The following is a 21,975-nucleotide window of genomic DNA, read 5'->3' as shown; positions in this document are numbered from 1 at the left end:
GCAGGCTCCACACTCAGAGCAGATCCTGATGTGGGGCTCAATCCCATGACCCTAGGATCATGACCTGAGCCAAAATCAAGAGTCAGATGCTAAATCTACTGAGCCAGCTAGGCTCCCCTGACTGAATTTTTAAATTATAAACTTTGAGTGTATATAGTAATATATAACACATATAATAATGAACTATTGTACAATTATTTGTTGTTTAATTATTGTATTAAATAACAACAATATATAAATGCAATCTTTGTGTATGTGTGATTTGATACAGCAATCATACTGCCAATACTGGTTTTTTTTAATGTTTTATTTATTTTGAGAGAGAGAGAGAGAGAGAGAGTATGCACATGTGAATGCACCCATGAGTAGAGGGAAGGGCAGGGACAGAGGAGAGAGAGAATTCCAAGCAGGCTCCACTCTTTCAGCACAGAGCCCAATGTGGGGCTTAATGCCACAAACCATGAGATCATGACCTAAGCTGAAATCAAGAGTCAAACACTCAACCGACTGAGCCACCTAGGTACCCCACACTGCTAGTACTTCTAAAAGTCCTTTGCAGAAATTGAAGAAGACACAAAGAAATGGAAAAAAAAAAAAAAAACAACAAACCAACAACACATTCCATGCTAATGGATTGGAAGAATAAATATCGTTAATATGTCAATACTACCCAAAGCAATCTACACTTTCAAGGCAATCCCAATCAAAATTGCACAGGCATTCTTTTCAAAGCCAGAGCAATCCTAAAATTTGTATGGAACCACAAAAGACCCCAAATAGCCAAACTAATATTGAAAAAGAAAACAAAAGTGGGAGGCATCAAAATCCCAGACTTTAGCCTCTACTACAAAGCTGTAACCATCAAGATAGTATGGTATTGGCACAAAAACAGACACAAAGACCAATGGAATAGAATAGGGAACCCAGAATTGAACCCAAAATGTATGGCCAACTAATCTTTGACAAAGCAGGAAAGAGCATCCAATGGAAAAAAGTCTCTTTAACAAATGGTGCTGGGAGAACTGGACAGGAACATGCAGAAGAATGAAACTAGACCACTTTCTTACACCATACACAAAAATAAACTCAAAATGGATGAAAGACCTAAATGTGAGACAGGAAACCATCAAAACCATAGAGGAGAAAACAGGCAACAACCTCTTTGACCTTGGCCACAGCAATTTCTTGCTCGACACATCTCCAAAGGCAAGGGAATTAAAAGCAAAAATGAACTATTAGGACCTCATCAAGAGTAAAAGCTTCTGCACTGCAAAGGAAAAAATCAACAAGACTAAAAGGCAACCGACAGAATGGGAAAAGATATTTGCAAATGACATATCGAATAAAAGGTTAGTATCCAAAATCTATAAAGAACTTACCAAACTCAACACCTGAAATACAAATAATGTAGTGAAGAAATGGGCAGAAGACATGAATAGATACTTTTCCAAAGAAGACATCCAGATGGCCAACCGACACATGAAGAGATGCTCAATGTCTCTCATGATCAGGGAAATACAAATCAAAACCACACCGAGATACCACCTCATACCTGTCAGAATGGCTAAAATGAACAACACAGGAAACTACGGATGCTGGCGAGGACGTGGAGAAACGGGAACCCTCTTGCACTGCTGGTGGGAATGCAAACTGGTGCAGCCGCTCTGGAAAAGTGTGGAGGTTCCTCAAAAAATTAAAAATAGAACTACCTTATGACCCAGCAATAGCACTACTAGATTTATTCAAGGGATACAGGAGTGCTGATGCACAGGGGCACATGTATCCCAATGTTTATAGCAGAGCTTTCAACAACAGCCAGATTATGGAAAGAGCTCAAATGTCCATCAACTGATGAATGGATAAAGATGTGGTTTACATATACAACAGAATACTACTTGGCAATGAGAAAGAATGAAATCATGCCATTTGCAGCAATGTGGATGGAACTGGAAGGTATTATGGTAAGTGAAATAAGTTAGAGAAAGACAGATATCATATGTTTCACTTATATGTGGAACTTGAGAAACCTAACAGAAGACCATGGGGGAAGGGAAGGGGGAAAAAAAGTTACAGAGAGGGAGGGAGGCAAACCACAAGAGACTCTTAAATACAGAGAACAAACTGAGGGTTGATGGGAGGGTTGGGGAAGGGGGGAAATGGGTGATGGGCATTGAGGAGGGCACTTGTTGGGATGAGCACTGGGTGTTATATGTAAGTGATGAACCATGGGAATTTACTGCCAAAACCAAAAGCACACTGTACACACTGTATGTTAGCCAATTTGACAGTAAATTACATTTAAAAAAATAATAAAATAAAAGTCCTTTGCACAAGGGGTATTTCAGGGTTTGGTTAGTCACTCTAATAGAACTTGCACTTGCTTTCCAATCACTGTTTTTCCTCTGAATTGTTATAAATTTGGTATTTATAAAGTTAGTTTTATTTTTATTTATTCATTTATTTATTTATTTTTAGTTTTCTTATTTTTTATTTTTTTTTTAAGTTTACTTATTTATTTTGAGAGAGAGGGAGAGCACGAGCAGGCAAAGGACAAAGAGAGAAAGGAAGAGAGAATCTGAAGCAGGTTCCACACAGTCAATGCAGAGCCTGATGCAGGGCTCAAACTCACAAGCAATGAGATCATTACCTTAGCCAAAATTAAGAGCTGGACACTTAACTGACAGAGCCATCCAGGCACTCCTAGTTTTATTATTTTTAAATCCCATTTTATAACATATGTACAACATAACTTCATTCACTGCAACTTGATGAGTTTGGATGATGGCTTAATTAAAATATTTTTGCACTTTGTACAAAAAAATATTAGTAAGCCTCTTTAGAGTTCCAAGAGGTTCTTGGTAGTTATTTATTTTTTATTTTGAGAGTGAGAGTGGAAGTAGGGGAGAGGAACAGAGGGTGAGAATCTTAAGCAGGCTCTATGCTTAGCCAGGGAGCGTGAAGGTAGGGGGGACTAGACACTGGGCTCCATCCTATGACCCTGGAATCTTGACCTGAGTCAAAATCAAGACACTCAGACTGAGCCACCCAGGTGCCCCAAGAACAAAAAGGTTTTTTTTGTTTTTCTTTTTTTAATTTTTTTTTTTTAACGTTTATTTTTGAGACAGAGAGAGACAGAGCATGAATGGGGGAGGGTCAGAGAGAGGGAGACACAGAATCCGAAACAGGCTCCAGGCTCTGAGCCGTCAGCACAGAGCCCGACGCGGGGCTCGAACTCACGGACTGTGAGATCATGACCTGAGCCGAAGTTGGCCGCTTAACCGACTGAGCCACCCAGGCGCCCCAAGAACAAAAAGGTTTTACAAGCACACTAGAAGGTACAAATTAAGTACATCTGATATGCTAATTAGATGTCTTTAATTTTCTTTAAAATAGCTTCCAAAGATCCTTGCTTTATAATGCATTGTCAGCCAATTCTGAATTAAAGGCTTAAATTTTTTAAACAACACACATTACATGAAGTATCATTAATGTACACTTCTGCTACCACCTCTACCTCCAAATTAGTCAGGATTAGTGAGAAATTAGTTGTATAAACCATCATTAATTACATTAGATATGCATTAACTAAGTTTTGAAATCTTTAAAACGTTATATACCAATAATCTCTACTCATCTTTTCAGACTTAGATAAGGCCTTGTGTGTAAATCTGAAAATCAGTCTGGCTACAGACTTATTCCATAAGCTTACTATGTATATGTATAATCTTTAGGTCTGTATATGAAGCTCATTGTTTCTACTGCAACAATAATATCTGGGAGCCCCTGGGTGGCTGAGGTGATTGACTCTTGATTTTGGCTCAGGTCATGATCTCACAGTTTTGGGGTCGAGCCCCGTGCTGGACTCCATGCTGATAGCGTGCAGCCTGCTTGGGATTTTCTCTCCCTCGCTCTCTGCCCCTTCCTCACTTGCATGCAGGCACAATCTGTCTCAAAATAAATAAACATTTAAAATAATAATAATAGGGGCGCCTGGGTGGCTCAGTCGGTTGAGCGCCGACTTCGGCTCAGGTCAGGATCTCACGGTCCGTGAGTTCGAGCCCCGCATCGGGCCCCTGTGCTGACAGCTCAGAGCCCGGAGCCTGTTTCAGATTCTGTGTCTCCCTCTCTCTGACCCTCCCCCATTCATGCTCTGTCTCTCTCTGTCTCAAAAATAAATAAACGTTAAAAAAAAAAATTTAAAAAAAAATAATCATATTCGTATTTTGCTGATGCATCTCCAGCTACTAAAAGTCCTAAGAGACCAAATGTTTAGTCAGTATTTTTAAACTGTAATAAAATTTACATAGATTTTTATACAGACAACTAAGTACCTAAGAAATTCTGCACATCAATTTTCCTTCTATTGTAAAAATAAAAGACTAAATTTCTTAACTTATGGTTTTTAGAGTAAGCTATATTTACATTTTCTAAACAGTAGTTCTGAAATATACTACTCCCTAAGTACAATATAATAATCTACTAGCTGTTAATGACATAATACAGTACATATGAAAACACACAAATTACAAAGTGATAGGAAAATATAAGTTCATATTATATGCTAGTCAGAAATATCTATTGGTAAAAACAGATCTTTTAAGATTTTCCCAAGTGTGAACAGAAAAAGTAAATAAATACATACAGAAATACTGACCTCAGCTGCAACTTTTTGTCCATTATCCTCCATGATGCCAAACTTTAAAACTGCAACCTATAACTGTATGCTAAATAATGACAAATAAAATTTATCACAACTGCCTCTACTTCTGACACTGGCATCTATATATCTTCCTTTCAAATTACCTCAAACGTAGCTACTGCATTCCCTAAAAGTAGCAACAATACATCATACTTGAAATCCATAATAATCCTGTGGAAAATCCAAAAGCTTTCTTTTTTTATTAAAGTGAAAGAAAAATGAACTGAAGATAATTTACATTATCGGTATAATCAATTTTGTTTCTATGATAGAAATAGTAACTTCCACTAAATTAGTTCACTTTTAAGTGCTTAAGGAAAAGCACAATCCTGCTCAGTAACACTTAATAACCAACTCTTTACTACCTAAAGTTCCTATTACAATCTAAGTAAAACAACTTTTCATTGTTTCTCCTTCCCTTTCTTCCTCAACGTGTCAAATGTCTGTTTACCTAAGGCAATATCACCTATATGTAAATAATAGTACTGTCAATTTTTAACTTATTCTTTCAGGACTACAGAATTTCCATTCTTACATTCAGTAAAATCAATAGTACTCAAATATTTCTTCAATTATACAAATATAAAACATATTTGCATTCTAATTTTTAGATTTAAAATTGTTCAGTATTATTTATTGTATTCTTTATATAATATCAGTCATTTGGAAAACAGTATAGCTCTAAGATCCCCTTTGAGGGGCAACTGGGTCATGATCTAATGGGTCATGGGATCAAGCCCCACGTTGGGCTCCATGCTGAGCGTGGAGCCTGCTTAAGATTCTCTCTCCCTCTGCCCCTCTCCCCCGCTCCACTTACACACACTCACTCTCCCAAATTAAAAAAAAAAAAAAAAAAAAAAAAAAGAGGGGCGCCTGGGTGGCTCAGTCAGTTGGGTGTCCGACTTTGGCTCAGGTCATGATCTTGTGGTTCGTGGGTTTGAGCCCCACATTGGGCTCTCTGCTGTTAGCGCAGAGCCTGCTTCAGGTCCTCTGTCCCCCTCTCTCTCTGCCCCTCCCCCATGCATGCATGTGCTCTCTCTCTCAAAAATAAACATTATAACTTAAAGAAAAAAAGAAATAGTATAAGTATGTAAACTGCTATAACCTAAGGTGCTAGAGAAAAATATCATAGGAAAATTATGATACCTTATGTCAACTTCGTTAAACTCATAAACTCAAACAGTCCTTTACTCTGTATGGTGCTAGGTTAGAACTGGCTAAACACAAAGTCCGCACAAAACTAGGAAGACAAGAGTGATGCAAGAGCCATTACTCTCAGAAAATTTGCAGGATTACATGTGGTAAAACAGAAACAGAGAAACAGATTCCAGTTATCTTCACTCTTCCCTGCACTGGGTCAGCTCTTCCTCACAACTGCTGATCTTACTGTGTAAGAGTGGACTCAGGCTCTCCACCAGACTCTTGACTGTGGACAGTGAAAGACAGCTACAAAGAGAGGATAGCTTTCTCTACACTCTCCCACCAGCTCCATTACATGATCCTATTCTGGCTACAGGACATGCTTTCCTTCCTAGATGGTTTTGAAAGCTCTGACTTGAGTATACACACTAGTCTTTCAGGAAGGCTGCTTAGTGACTTCTCAGGAATCCTTCACCACTCTCTTTTTTGACCGTGACTCCCCTGCTTCTCTCACAGTTGTCACAGGTCTTATTCCTATCATAAATCCCTTATTCTATAATAGTGAAGGGTTCTGTTTCTCTATTGAACCCTGATACAGTTTTTGGTACCAAATGTGGTTTCTAGGGTAACAGAACCACAGTGATAGTAATTTGGAATCACTTTTCTGACCTGACTAGATTTAAGGCCATTAATGATCCTATTACCAGTGGTAAAGGAGCCACTGGTAGTTCATCATGTTAAGGCAGAAATTAAATTATTCCCTGTAGGGGCACCTGGGTGCCTCAGTTGGTTAAGCGTCTGACTCTGGATTTCAGCTCAAGCCATGATCTCACGATTGTGGAGCCCCACGTCAAGTCCTCACTGAGCGTGGAGCCTGCTTGGGATTCTCTCTCTCCCCCTCTCTCTGCTCTTTCCCCACCAGTGTGTGCACGGGTATTCTCTTTCTCTTTCAAAATAAATAAATAAACTTAAAAAAAATTATCGTCTATAAATACCTATAATCAACATAAGGCTTTAGGTGATCAAGTAGTTGCTGCCACAAACTTTTTACTGGAAATTGGCATCTAATGGTGTTCATTTGTTGTTTCCAAGGTAACTAGAAGACTTGGAGAAAAAAAATAATGAACTTGAGACCCTAAATTCACAGACCATGGTTCAAGCAAGGTATCAGAAAGTTTCCATGACTGCCTTAAAACAACTTACCTCTTTTAGCTACAAAGTCAGTATTTCTAAAAAAGAAATCCAAAGTCTGATCCTGTCAAGGACTTGAAATAAAAAGCAAATTGACTTTACAACTTCATAGGGCCCCAGGATCCTACATTCTGTATATTTTTATAATCTCTATATCCTAGCACATGTCCAGATATTAAAATATGTCTGAGGATTGTAGTAGGCTGAATAATGGCCCCCAAAGATAAAGGTCCTAATCCTTAGAACTTGTAAATGATACCTTATTTGGAAAAGGGGATCTTGCAAATGAAATTAAGTTAAGGATCTTGAGACAGGAAGATTATCCTGGATTAGCTAAATGAGCCCTAAATACAAGTGTCCTTATGAAAGACAGACAGAAAAGGAGAACACAAATACGTAAGAGGAGAAGGCAGTGTGAAGATGGATCCAGAGAGAGATTTGAAGATGCTGGCCTTGTCCATGAGTAATGCAGCCACAAACCAAGGAAGGAAACTGGGAGAAGAAAGGAATGGATACTTCCTTAGAGCCTCCAGAGTCTTTGATTACCAGCCTCTCTGATTATCGGCCTAATGATACTGATTTTGGAGTTCTGGCCTCCAGAATTCTGGGAGAATAGATTTCTCTTCATTTAAGCAACCAAGCTGGGATAATTTGTTACAGCAGCCACAGGAAATCAATACAAGAATCTATATTTTAAATTTTTAATTGTTCTCCATTCTATGTCTACCTAGGCAGAAAGCATTTAAAATGTTTAGGAGGAAGACTGGTTAAAATTAAGCTTTCAGGGGCACAGGGGTGGCTCAGTCAGTTAAGCGTCATCTGACTGCAGCTGGGGTCATGACCTCGCAGGTCTGTGAGTTTGAGCCTTGTCTCAGGCTCTGTGCTAATGGCTCAGAGCCTGGAGCCTGGTTCAGATTCTGTGTCTCCCTCTCTCTCTGCCCCTTCCCCACTCACTCTCTGTCTCTCAAAATTGAATAAATGTTAAAAACAAATTTTTTTAAGAAAATAAAATTAAGTTTTCAGTACTCAAACGAATAAATCAGTTACCAGGAAACTGGTTTACATTGAAGAGTGCATACAACAGTTCCTCTCACACAGTTTGTGCTTAATAAATATTTTTAAAACTAAATGCCAGACTCAGGAAAAAAATCAAGGATACCAAATAAATAAGATATTACTCTAGTGATGTTCTGTCACGGAAAATTTGAAGCCCATCCACTTGGTTCACAAAACTAAATGGTTAATAACATTTCTATAGGGAAGGTAAGGACTTAACTAAATGTTACAAAGTAATTCTTCTACTAGTGCTTATTTTAGAAAACATCCATTTCTTTCTTATCTTAAAAGACATGAAAGACAAAGAATACACAGATCATCACATTTTTATTCATGTCTTTGTTTTTTATAACCTAAAATATTCATAGCAGATAATCAGATATAGTTTATAAACTAGAAAACAATTCCCAATCTAAAATTTTCTGTTCACACTAGACTATTTTCAAATTGACTCCTTTAAACATGATTTATTGTCCAGGGCGCCTGGGTGGCTCAGTCTGTTAAGCGTCTGACTTCAGTTCAGGTCACGATCTCACAGTTTTTGAGTTCAAGCCCTGTGCGTCGGGCTCTGTGCTGACAGCTCAGAGCCTGAGGCCTGCTTTGGATTCTGTGTCTCCCTCCTTCTCTGCCCCTCCCCTGCTCACATCTGTCTCTCTCTCAAAAATAAAAGTTTAAAAAAAATTTTTTAAATAAACATGATTTATTGTCCAGTTACAGTTATACTACATGAGTCAGAACATGCCATCTAAAACATATCTATGTATATGCAGAAAACCAAACATAATATAATAATTCTGTAAGTGTTATTACCCAAGCACTAACATTAATAACAAGGTTACAGCATTTTTCAAATGTTTAAGTATTAAAATGTACAAGGATAATCAAGAATGATGATTAGCCATTTATTTAATTCAGCCTGAGGAAAAACCTGAAAGATCAGGGACCTTAGGATGTTTTTCTTTGCACCACTCACAAATGGTAAAAATTTTAGAAAAACATGTTTAAAATAATTTAACTGAAATTAGAACATATAGAATGAGCTGGTATTTATGGGTTTATAGTTTGACAGACTGTCAAGGACAAATTTTGTTTTTTTTTAACTCTAGCTATTAACTGTGCTTGGGTATTTAAGGAAAGATTACCACCCTCCCCTAAGGACAAAATTCCATTATTAGAATTCAAATTCTGTGTAGTGGTGGTTTTTTTAACCACCGCCCTTTCTAAACAGGAAATTGCAACCACTCCCAGGTAAGCCTACAGTCTTAGGAGATTACGTATATATGGGTTCATACACAGATTATGAGTACATTTTGATTATGCTTATTCAATATTTACTGTTCAAGTCTCATGGCACTCTGCCTACTAACTGATGGGACAGCCTTCAGACTCTCACAGCTCTATCCTCCATATAGCCGACGTCTTAATAAACTGTAGACCTGATCACATTCCTTCTCTTTTTGTAAAATTTAACTAACTCCCTACAAATAGAAGATACAATACAAACTCACATAACGCAGTCCCTCACAAATCTGGCCCCAACCTAAATTCCCTGCCATAAACTATGACCTGTCTCAGACACTTTTCTTCGTGCATTCTCTGAACAAATATCCCTTTTTAAAAAACTTTTCCTCTTCTTTACCTGTAGAACTTGTACATTTATAGGCCTTAAGATACAAGTCTACTCTCAGTGAAATTTTCCTAAGTTTCAAGGAGACTGAAGCCTTCCCTCTACTATATTCCAATGTAATTTTATACTTGTATTTTATAATACCACTTATAAATTTTATTAATCTAATTTGTTGACATATATGCACTTCTGTGTTTCATTTATCATTGTATATCTTGCATTTCCTTACCTGTGCCTATCACATACTAGGCGTTTACTCTGTATTGGATTTATAAAATAAGTAAACTCCACAATAAGTAAATTCTCAGAAGGTTAGAATGATCCTTGTGAATTAAGTTTCTCTGTATAATACATAAAAGGTAGAGGCACCCATGCAGAAACTGGTTCTCATGAAATGTTTTCTAATAATTGTAACTTCACAAGAGATGTTAAATTAATAAAAGAACATTTACTGAGCACCCTACAGCTCATCAGATATTGCACTAGGTGCTTTACAGGCATCATCTCATTTAAATCTCATTTAATCTGGGGGCGCCTGGGTGGCTCAGTTGGTTAAGCGTCCCACTCTTGATTTCGGCTCAGGTTATGATCTCATGGTTTGTGGGTTCGAGTCCCGCATCGGGCTCTGTGCTATGTGCAGCCTGTTTGGGCTGCCCCTCCCCTGCCCCTCCCCTGCTCTCTCAAAAAATAAACTAAAAACAAAATAATTTAAAATAAATAAATAAATCTCATTTAATCTGTAAAAGGAGGAATCACTCATTTTATAGATTTAAAACTCTGTAGGTTCTGAGATATTAAGTATATAATTTACTTAATACCTATATGCCTTGCATAACATGTCAGAGCTCAAATACAAAGCAAGACTTCTTTCAAAGCTACCAATTCATGGCTTATGAGTTTTTGCAGTAAGTCTTTTGCATGGTCTTCACAGTGAAGGCTCAGTGTTTAAGGAAGTCTAAGTTTTAGAGGGACAGTCAGCATAGTAAATTAGAGTATGCCTCTGGACTCAGATTGCCTAATTTCACATTCTGTCCCCACCACTTGATAAATAAAGCAAACTATTTAACCTCTCTGTCCCTCCTCTCATTCATGTATAATATGGAGGAAAAACAGTATGTACCCCACATGTGGCACAGTTATGAGGATTACAAGGTATCAATCAGATAAAATGGTTAAAATACAATGCTTTATTTGAATATTCATTGAATATCTTTATAAGATTTACTCATGTTAAAAAATACTACTAGAAATGTTTAAAATTGGCTTTAAAGAATACATGAGTTTAGAAAAAACTTCACATCCAACTTTTACAGAAAAAGTAGGTAAAGCAGGTATAAAGTTGTATGTAGGCACTCTCTTATTAAAATGTTTTTTTTTTTTTTTTTAGCATTTTACCTGTTGTGACGTAAGAGTTTCTGCTTCATCTTAAGCTCTAATTTCTACTATATTACCTGATCCAGCATACTTTTTCAATCAAAACATTTATCTTCAGACAGCAACTGGTTCTTTGGGTTTTGAGTGGTATCTAAAAAATGATACACTAATAAGAATTCTAAGTAGCCAGTTTAGGTAGAGAAGCCGGATAACATTCAAGCTTATAAAGTAAAAACTCTCATATTGTATACCAAACACTCTCAAATCTACATAGCAAAAGACACTTAAAAATCCACTAAAAATATATAACCACAGCACTACACTCTTTCATTAAAGGAGACAAGTTGAATATACTTAGAATATGCTTGCTGTTTAGAGGGTCGAAATCTAATGTTGCACTACCAATTCACATTGATCTGAACTTTAATAATAAATTCATACACATGAATAAAAATATTAACTGCTGGTTTGATAATATTCAAATGGAGATGTTCAATGACATTAGTAATTGTTGGTTTGATTTCAGTTACCCAGACAGATCAAGAATTTACTCTTAATTTTTTTGTAGTTTCCTAAACATGCACAAAAATTCCACAGATTAATATCAAATAGAAAGTTCCTTCTCTAAAACTTTCAGAAGGAAGAAGTTCAAAAGTTGTACTTCACAGCTACTGAATGATAAGATTGGGCTTTAACCAACTGAGTTGGTTCTAATGTTTATCCAGTCATGCATTCATCATATTGAGTTCCTACTGAGTGAAAGGCACATCTGAGGATACAAATTATAACCATTTCAAATATAACTGAGACAGTGTAAATAGTGTGTGTAGACCCTACGGTCAATTATTTGACCTGTCTGACCTTTAATATTCTCATCTTTACAATGGGGATGAAAGGAAATAGAACATGCCACCCCAAAAATATGCCACTTTAGCATATTGGCTGTTTTCAGTTGTAGGTACTTAGAAAAAAGATTTTTTAATGTTTGTTCATTTATTTATTTTTGAGACAGAGATTGAGAGTTGGGGAGAGGTGGAGAGAGAGAGACAGAGAATCCCAAGCAGGCTCTGCACTGACAGTGTTCCTGATGCAGGGCTCAAATCCATGAAACTGTGAGATTATGACCTGAGCAGAAATCAGGAGTCAGATGCTTAACTGACTGAGCCACCCAGGTGCCCCTGGGCATTTAACAATTTTTAACAGCAAAAGCAGGGGAGGCTTTCCCCAAACCTCCCTTATCTGCCTAAAAACAAATCCTCTAAAAGGAACTCAGTTGTCATAAATCCCCTCCCCAAAGGGGTTTCATCAACCAGGGAGGATTGAGTCACTATAGGAGAGCAGATTAGAAATTAACACCACACCCAGATAAACCTTGTCACAAACTATCTTACCTCCAATCTGTTCTTCTAAGGGCCCATTCATCTTTCCTAAAAATCACTTACTCTCCCCTATGAAACCTACATGTCCCTTTTCTTTTCCCTCTTAAAATGGTATTTAATCCTGAATGCTAAAGCTATTTCTATGAGTTTCTAATTTTCCCTGAGTGTGTATGTATACCTTGTATACATGGAGAACACATGTTAATAAACTGTTTTTCTCTTGTTAATCTTTTATTGTAAGGGTCTTAGCTAGGAACTCAGAATATCAGAGGGAAAATTATTTTCCTCCCCTGTATGTCCCCTGGTGGCAAAGGATGGGATTGCTGAGACACCCGGCTCACTCTAGAGCTTACAGATGGACCCCGGAAGAACTGGCAGAAGCCAGAAACGGTAAGAACTCTTACAAAACCAGCTCTCCTTGATTTGTCAGTAATGCCCAGTCCAGAGAGGAAGGTAAATTTTCACTGTCCCTTCCTTTCCAAATTCAGATTAGCAGAAGAAAAACACTTGTAAATATTAGTTCTCTGAATTAACAGTCTTGGGAATTTGGTTTGGGGTACCCATTGGTTACTGATCCTTGTCTCCCAAGGTACAGCTATTAGTTTCCTATTTGCCTCATTTTGTGCCCTGAGAATTTGGCTTGGCTTTCTGCTTGCCTGGGGCATGCTGGTTATTGGTTCTTGAGTGTGAAAGTGGCTCAACCATCAGGTTAGGAGCCAGAAGAATATGGAATAAGAATATAAGAATACAGAATATAGAATAGGAGCTGGACAGAAATGTGGGTCACATCCCATTGGAAACTAGCATCCTACTCACTGTTGCCAGCTGTGGGGGGGGGGGGAGGTAGGATGAGGTGGGATGAGGTGTTGTCTCTTTCTTTTGGCTATCTTTGGGAGTGGTTCTGGAGGGCTGCAACTTTTCTACCTTCTTTGGGGATGTCTCTTTCATTAAGTTATAAATGGTATTGGTTTTGGTTTTGAGTCACTTGATAGGTATACCCTTGGTTTAAAAAAAAAGAAAAAAATTTTATTTATTTTTAATTATTTTTAATGTTTATTTTTGAGAGAGAGTGAGAGACAGAGCATGAGCAGGAGAGGGGCACAGAGAAAGAGGACACAGAATCCAAAGCAGGCTCCAGGCTCCCAGATGTCAGCATGGAGCCCAATGCAGGGCTCAAACCCATGAACCCTGAAATCATGATCTGAGCCAAAGTTGGATGCTCAGCTGACTGAGCCACCCAGGCATCCCAGGAAAAAAAATATTTTTAAAGGAGTTCAATACTGCCAGGAATATTTACTGTTTATCCCAGCTGAAACCTGATAGATAATGAGATATTTGAAAGGATTTTTTATTTTTATTTAAAAAAATTTTTTTTGAAACGTTTTATTTATTTTTGAGACAGGGAGAGACAGAGCATGAACAGGGGAGGGTCAGAGAGAGGGAGACACAGAATCCGAAACAGGCTCCAGGCTCTCAGCTGTCAGCACAGAGCCTGATGCGGGGCTCGAACTCACAGACCGCGAGATCATGACCCAAGCTGAAGTCAGCCGCTTAACCGACTGAGCCACCCAGGCACCCCTTGAAGGGATTTTTTAAAGGAGCTCTCTGGTCAAAAGTTAGTCTAACTGGAAGCTGATATTCAGAGCCTGATGGGAGTTTTTTGTTTTTTAAGGCCGCTCTTGTTCTATTTCATCCTGTTCCTCCCATGGGAACTTTACAGTCAACTGAAACCTCTTCTTGAACCCCTGGACCATATGCTCTGCCAACTCTGTCCACCTCCCTCTTGGTGGCATGATTTTACTGAGGATAATCTGGAACTTCACTGGCTTCTTTGGGGAACCTAACATCTTCCCAAACTTGTTCCTCTAAGACCTCTCTCCCTTCCCATGGTTTCCACTCCCCCTTCCTTTTTTCGCTACCTTCAGATCTTCCATTCAGTTCCCTGAATTCTTCAGGCCCCTACTTCCTCCATCCCTCTGTCCACGTGCAAGACTTCTCCCTTCCCACTTCAGCCCTCAGATGCCTACTGTCACTTGAACTTGAAGCAGCAGGAGTCAGAGAAAACTACCCAGAAGCAACTACCTGATGCTGAAAAGGGAAATGGAGCTATTTGGAAACTGGGCAAATGAATAATCTTCAAAGTCTTCTCAACAAATATTGTAAAAAGCTTTAGCCATCTGAGCAGGTAACCTTATCTTCTTCCATCTGCCATAAACACAATTTGGATCCAACTGTTCTTTTACAAACTAGAGATTTTTGTATTATTGTACCTGACACATGGTACAATAATTTAAGAATTTAAAAGAAAAGCTGTAAGATCTCTATTTGTGTTTTTCTGTATGTTTTAGATGTGTGACATTTTTCTACCTTTGGATGGTCTTGCCAAAATTAATTTGTAAAAGAGCTCAATTTAACTGAATTAAAGAAAAAGAAGTGCTATATTAATTTAGTATTCTCTCAGAGAAATACAGAAACTAACTCAAATTTTAAGTTCACATGACTCAGTTAATCTTTGGCAAATAAGAATATTGTTGAATTAGTTCAAAAAAGCAAAAAAAAAAAAAAAAAACCAAACCAGCCAAACAAAAAATGGATATATCTCCAGAGTTGTCAGCATTAAATATAAATGACATACAGCTTTTCTACCTGGGTTTACTAGTCAAATAAGCATATGTTATCTCTGTGTTACAAAATTGGTCAGCAGGAAAAGTAATTTAATAAGATGGCTAGTTGCCATCTCATGAAATTTTCATGAATAATTTAAACATATTTATTTAAAACAACCAAATTAAATAACTGTAAGTTTAATGTAAAAAAGTTAAAAAATATAAAAATTCATAAATGAACTTTTCAACAATTTTTTTTTTATAATATGTCTGCTTGAAAGTTTACCAAATATCTTTGGTAACTTACAGCCTTAGAGTTTTGCTAAGTCAAGTGAAATGATGAATATTCACTGAATATGTATATCATCCCACATAAGGCAAAATGGTGAAACATTAATAACTGAATGTAAGTTAACCTACTTTTTGCTTCTTATTAAAAAGCAACCAGGGGTATTTGGGTCTGTTCGCAAACATGTTTTGTACCACGTTGAAAAACAATGAAAAAATTATACCATGAGGAAGCATATAGCTCTAGAAATGAGGAAATGAAGTATTCATAAATTTGCCAATGTACAGAATGTTGGTGTATGACAAACACTTCACAATTACTTCCTAGTTTTCACTAGAATTAAGGTTAAGAATTCTAATTAATATATGTAATTAAAATACTAGGAAGAAGGTGAGGGGACTTAGTATATACAAGGAAAGTAAGACGTGTTTTGGTACGAAAAAAATATGATATGGAGATATGTTTTTGCTAAAGGAAAAAAAAGAGTAATTTTGCCCTAACATAGAATAATTCGTTGTTCTAGAATGAGAAAGAGCAGAATAAAAGACAAAAACTAAACGGATATAGAAAGCTGGGAAGAGAGTAGAGGAGATACCTATTTCAAATGGTCATGATGGCTAAAATTGAGTGCGTTAATTATAAGGTTATAAAAAACGAGCCTTAATATCTAAAGTACATTGATGCAAAACTAGAATTGAGTCTTGTCTCTTCTAAAAGAGCAAAGCTTTCTTGGACTATGGGTCTGCTCTTGATAAGATTGTGAAAAGTTTTCCTTTACCTTTTAAGTAATCTGCCTAGAAAACAAAGATCCTATGTTTTATCAAAATAACTTCCTGTACTTCCCATTTTCTTTATCCGGTCTTTGATTACTTAAGAAAACAGAGTCTTTTCTATTAAAAGAGTTCATTTATATTTATTATATATAAATATATATAACTATGCAACTTTCAGTATTTGCCTTCAATGTGTTTGTCACTTTGGTTAAATAGATAACGAAGTATTGTTTCATAGGACCTATGATCCCATTTAATCATGTATTTTAAAACTTAATATGTTTGGGGGTGCCTGGGTTCCTCAGTCAGTTAAGCGTCCGACTTTGGCTCAGGTCATGATCTCATGGTCCATGAGTTCAAGCCCCGCATCCAGCTCTGTGCTGACAGCTCAGAGCCTGGAGCCTACTTCAGATTCTGTCTCTCTCTGCTCCCCCCACCCCCCTGCTTGCACTCTGTCTCTCTCAAAAATAAATAAACGTTAAAAATTTTTTTCTTTAACTTAATATGTTTGGCAAAATTCCCAAAAATCAAGTTCTAAATGAAGTCTTTTTGAGCTAGAACTTTGATTTGTTCCAGAGGGTCCCTGAAACATCTCAAAAGATATATTCTCTCTCCTTATAAAAAGAAAGATGTCAAACTAATGAGGTGTATTTGATATGTTAAATTATATAGAAAACATTGTCAGGGATGCCTGGGTGGCTTAGTTGGTTAAGCTTCCAAATCATGATGATCTCACAGTTTGTGAGTTCAAGCCCTGCATTGGGCTGTGCACTGATGGCCCAGAGGCTGCTTGGGATTCTGTCTCTCCTTCTCTCAGACCACCCCCCCCCCCCGCCCCAGTTTATGCTATCAAAATAAATTAATTAAAAAAAACCTTAAATATATATATATATATATATATATAAAAGAAAATATTGCCAAATAAGAAGTGATATTTAACCTTCTTAGGTTATATCTGTATGGATAAATGTTATTAATATGGTTCCAGAAATTGTATGAAGTTCCTTACAAATCTGATTTATCCTGGTATAATGCTATCAGTCATAATTTCAGTTATCATCTTAAAATATGTGTCACAGAAATAACCAAATATCCTTGTCAACTATATTAAAATGAACTCTCCTCAGATCTTTAACAATGGCCATTTTAAGACTTGTCAGTTACAGATAGTTCTTTTTTTTACACTGATGCTTTCATGAAAGCTTTTACAAGCTGCTACAATCCAAAAATGCTTGTTCTCAAAGATTCATGGAAAGGATTCTCACAAGTACTCTAGAATACAGGTTTCTGATAACTTTAAGATCATACCATTGGACTGGGGAAGAATTTCCAGAACTCCATGGAAAAAAACTGATAGATTCATAAACTACTAATCCAAGATCAAGCAAAACAAGAATTAATTAAATGGGATGGAATAAATAGATGAGGATGATTATAATTTTTATGAGTTTTTGTTTGAAACATTACTGGTTCTTTAACATTTTGTATAAAAGAGTTAAGGAAACCTTTTCTCTCAAGCTTTCTATAATTTACATCAATTTGGTAAAGCGTACCTTTGTAAACAGAATTGAAACATTTATCTTTTTCTTCTTACCTAGTTCCTCCAGAATTTAGAAACTCATAGTATTTTTAATTTATGACAACATAGTTATTTGCATAAGTTGAATAAGAATCTGTTCTCCAGTAACAAGACACAATTGGAAACACAGGCTATACTGCCCAAGTTTTGACTGGAATGTCTCATTTGAGAAGGATGGGTGTAATATTAGATATGACCAGACAGCTTTAAGGAACTAAGATTGACTTTATAGAGCCAATAAAGTCCCTTCAAAAAACAAACAATAAAGCCATTTGGTATCTTGCTTTCAGGGTTCTTAAACTCACCAGGGGAGTAAGGAAGGTCAATTCCTAGCAGGCCCAAGAACCTCAAGATCTCTTGGAAACCTCTAGAAGACAGAAGATAGGAATTCACCCAATTCTAAAGGTACTGCTGGCAAAGTCTAATGGCGAGTCCTTGGCTTGGCTTCCCAGCCTTGAGAAGCTTTTAAAAGTCCACTCTGAGACTCCTTCTGAAAAGTTCCAGCAAAGCAGACTTTAAAAGAGCCTAGATGGTTAATCCCTATTCTTACATAACTAATCAGACCAAGCTTCATGAAACCAGACTATTTTGCAAAAAAATAGTCTTACTGTGTTTATTTTTGCAGAAACAGAGATACTGTAGAGAAAAAGAAATTGTATTTCGGTAGCACAGTATTGTGGATATCAGATACTAGTCCTGTTCAATGTCTTTGAGGTATTGTTACCTACCTATAAACCGGACTGGACCCTGAATTCTTCTAGTTTCCTTCAATATCTGGCTGACTCTCCAAACTAACATTTTCAATTTTCTCCCACTCTTCCAACTTGGAATCACTAAGAACAAAAACTGCCCTTTTGCTAAAGCCCTGTAAGCTGAAGCTGAACAACTTGATACAAATTGTGATACAAGTAATCCTAGAGACAAGGATTAATTCTTGTGTTTTGGTATAACCTTATTTCAGATTTTTATTAATAATATTATATTTGAAATTGCTTCTTTTTTAAGTTTTTTTTTTTAAGTATATATTTTGAGAGAAACAGCCTGTGCGCAAGGGAGGGGTGGGGGGCGGGGGGGGGGGGGGGGTAGAGAGCCTGATGTGGTGCTCAAACCCATGAACATGGAGATCATGACCCAAGCTGAAATCGAGAACCAGACGCTTAACTGACTGAGCTACCCTGGTATCCCTGAAATTGCTTTTCTGTTCCATGTTTGACCCTAGTAATAAATCTTTGAGATAGTATAAATAAATTCCTCAAATAATCATAGTAAAGTACAAATTTAACAAGTATTATAAAATTACAAAGCTCAGCACACGAGAGAAAAAGAATATTTTGGGGGCACCTGGGTGGTTCAGTTGGTTGAGCATCCAGCTTCTGCTCAGGTCATGATCTCATGGTTCCTGAGTTCAAGCCCTGCACTGGGCTGGCTGCTGTTAGCTCACAGCTTGCTTCAGATCCTCTGTCCCCTTCTTTCTCTGCCCTTACCCCACCCTTGTTCTCTCTCTCAAAATTAAACCTAAAAAAAAGAAGAAAGAAAGAAAGAAAGAAAGAAAGAAAGAAAGAAAGAAAGAAAGAAAGAAAGAAAGAAAGAAAAAGAATACTTTGGACTAATAGTAGACTTCAAAAAGCTTTATAAGAAGGAGGTATAGGGGCACCTGGGTGGCTCAGTTGGTTAAGCATCCAACTTCAGCTCAGGTCACCGTCTTGCCCTTTGTGGGTTCAAGCCCTACGTCGGGCTCTGTGCTGACAGCTCAGAGCCTGGAGCCTGCTTCTGATTCTGTGTCTCCCTCTCTCTCTGATCCCTCCCCTGCTTGCTCTCTGTCTCTTTCTAGAAAATAAATAGACATTAAAAAAAAATTTTTTTAAAGGAGGTGTCAACTTCCAGTTATAAATAAAATAAGTCAGTCCTGGGGATACTGTACAGCATGGTGACTACAGTTAATAATACTGTATTATATATTTGAAAGTTGCTAAGAGAGTAGATCTTAAAAGTTCTTATCAGAAGAAAAAAATGTGTAATTATGTGTGGTAATGAACTTTAACTAGACTTATTGTGGTGATCATTTTGCAATATATACAAACATCAAATCCTTATGTTGTACACCTGAAATTAATATAATGTAACATGTCAATTATATCTTAATAAGAAATATTTTTTAAAAGAAGGTGGCATTAAAGAATAAGTAGAATTTCTACAAAGATGGTAAGGAAGACCTTCCTTGTAAAATAAAGGATACAAGCAAAGACCAAGGCAGGTAGGCATAGACCATGTTCAGAAATAACATTTCCAAGCAAGTACTGTGGTTTTGCTAAAAAATAGAATTGTGTGGGATACAGTAATTTTAAAAAATGAAAAGGATATATCGATCTGAGTGGAGCTATGAACAGCTCCAATTTTGAAGGGTTTGAATGCCACCCTAAATCATTTTACGTTTGTTTGGGAGCCAATAGTGGGTCACGGAATATTTCTGAGGGAAATAACCAGGGACTGCATAAGCTCCCTATCTTTAAGAAGCAGTATGGAAGGGAGTGACTGGAAGAGGAGCAGATTGAGGGAAGCAAGTTCAGTTTGGAAGTCACTGCTATAGTGCAAGTAAGAGGGCAGAAGCACCACATTTCGCACACAGGGAGTGGGAATGAAATAGGGGAGAAGCAAATTGAAATGCTGAAAAAAGTAGAATCTATACTTGGGAGGAAATGTTAAGACCAGAAATGTAAACTTAAAAAGTCATTACCTTAAAGGAAACAACCCAAGTTTTACCAATGAAAATAAGAGCACCAAGTGAGAAACTACCACATTTCATCTTTAACTATCCAAGCTGAATGCTGACGGAAAACCAAAAACTCTGATTCCACTTTCAAATACTGCATGTAATAGGCCATAATAAAAGATTCAGCCTTTTCCACTATAAAGTAATGAAGTGTAAGTGGTTTGCTAAGCAAGGCCCATTACATTTATTATTATTTTTTTGGCCCATTACATCTAATATCATTCTTTAACTCATGTGAACCAGCATTCCCGAGAGGTGTTTAGTTGGTTTAAATAAATGTTAACATCTTACCTTCCTCGACACTCAGAACCCTCCCCCAACATACACGCGCGCGCACACACACACACACACACACACACACAACCTGTTCTGATATTAATCTCACCCAGCTTCGGACAGCCCTTGCCTATGTACTACCCTTACCAAGGACAGCACTTCCATTTCCTTAAGTCCCTGCAGCTTCTTGAGCGCAGGGTCCTTGGTCTGGTGGATCAGCGCCTACCACGAGGCTACACTCGGAGCAGGAGCCCAAGGTTCGTTCACTGAAGGAATGACCGCCAACCGGGCCCACGGGCCACCTGGCCCCGCACGCCCCGGGCTCTGAGGCTCACAGCGCCGTTTTCAGTCGCTTGACACACCCCTTTCCTCGGGCCCTTTTCCCTCCTCCACCCAGCACATTCCGCACGTCTTCCCTCGGAGGTACAAACGCGTCACTTCACCCGCTCCCACCCTTGCTGAGTTCGACACGGTCCCCTTCACTCGGACTTTCCATCAGCGCCCCCGCACACCTTTTCCCCCTCCTCCTCCTCCCGGAGCTCCTCCGGGCCCCCGCCCCCCAGCCCCCCGCTAGCAGCCCCTCGCGCCCCGGCCGGCCGCCGCAGCAGCCGGCTGCCCTGCGCCCGCCAGGAGCGCGCCACGCTCACCTCCCGCGCAGCTCGGCCGGCTGCGCGCACCCCGGGCGGCGGCTCAGCCCCGCCCGGAGCCCCGCTGGGTCCCCCGCGACCCCCGACGCGCAGAGCTTGCCGGCTCCTGCCGCCTTCGCCGCCGCCAGCTAGTGCGGCCCGGGCGTTTCCGGGTTCCCGCGGTCCCGTCCCCCAAATGCTCCGGCTTCCGCCTCGGCCCGGGCAAACGCAGTTCCCGGCTCGGCTCCCGCGGCCCCAGCTTGGCACTTGCCCGCTCTGTCCCGAAAGCGAGGCACCTGGGCAGCCCGGCGGGCAGCTCCCGGTGCAGGCTTCACTGTCGCGTCGCCACCTCGGGCACTGCCTCCTGCTGGATGTGTTCCAGGTGGAAGAGTCAGATGGAGCGGCTCCCGCCCGCGGGCTTCTGCGGGCATGTCCGGTTGTGGAGGGTGCCAGGTGTCCAACTGGGAAAGGAAAGGCAAAGTCCTTTGGGGCAAAGGACCCCGAGAGGGGGTGGGGAGGCGGATCCAGGAAACCAGCCGTAGAAATAGTTGTCGCTGTCACTGAAAACGAGATTAGCTCTGGAGCAGTCT

The 21,975-nt window shown here is 38.7% G+C and overlaps 1 protein-coding gene across 2 annotated transcripts in view; it reads right to left on the bottom strand.

Moving 5' to 3' along the window:
- The window catches only part of SLC35A3 (solute carrier family 35 member A3), a 52,736-nt gene extending 31,206 nt beyond the window's left edge, over positions 1-21,530 (bottom strand). The window contains exon 1 of one of the 2 annotated variants that reach the window (XM_042997988.1): positions 21,407-21,530. The gene's annotated coding sequence lies outside the window, so the exon portion shown is untranslated. Of the gene's footprint in view, positions 1-1,552; positions 1,583-21,406 lie in introns of those variants that run through there. The other variant, XM_042997987.1, reaches the window with a different exon arrangement.
- Between the last annotated feature and the right edge of the window lie 445 nt (positions 21,531-21,975).

Source organism: Panthera tigris, chromosome C1 (genome assembly GCF_018350195.1).
Source record: "Panthera tigris isolate Pti1 chromosome C1, P.tigris_Pti1_mat1.1, whole genome shotgun sequence".
Lineage (NCBI taxonomy): Eukaryota > Metazoa > Chordata > Mammalia > Carnivora > Felidae > Panthera > Panthera tigris.
This window is presented reverse-complemented; position numbering and strand designations above follow the sequence as displayed.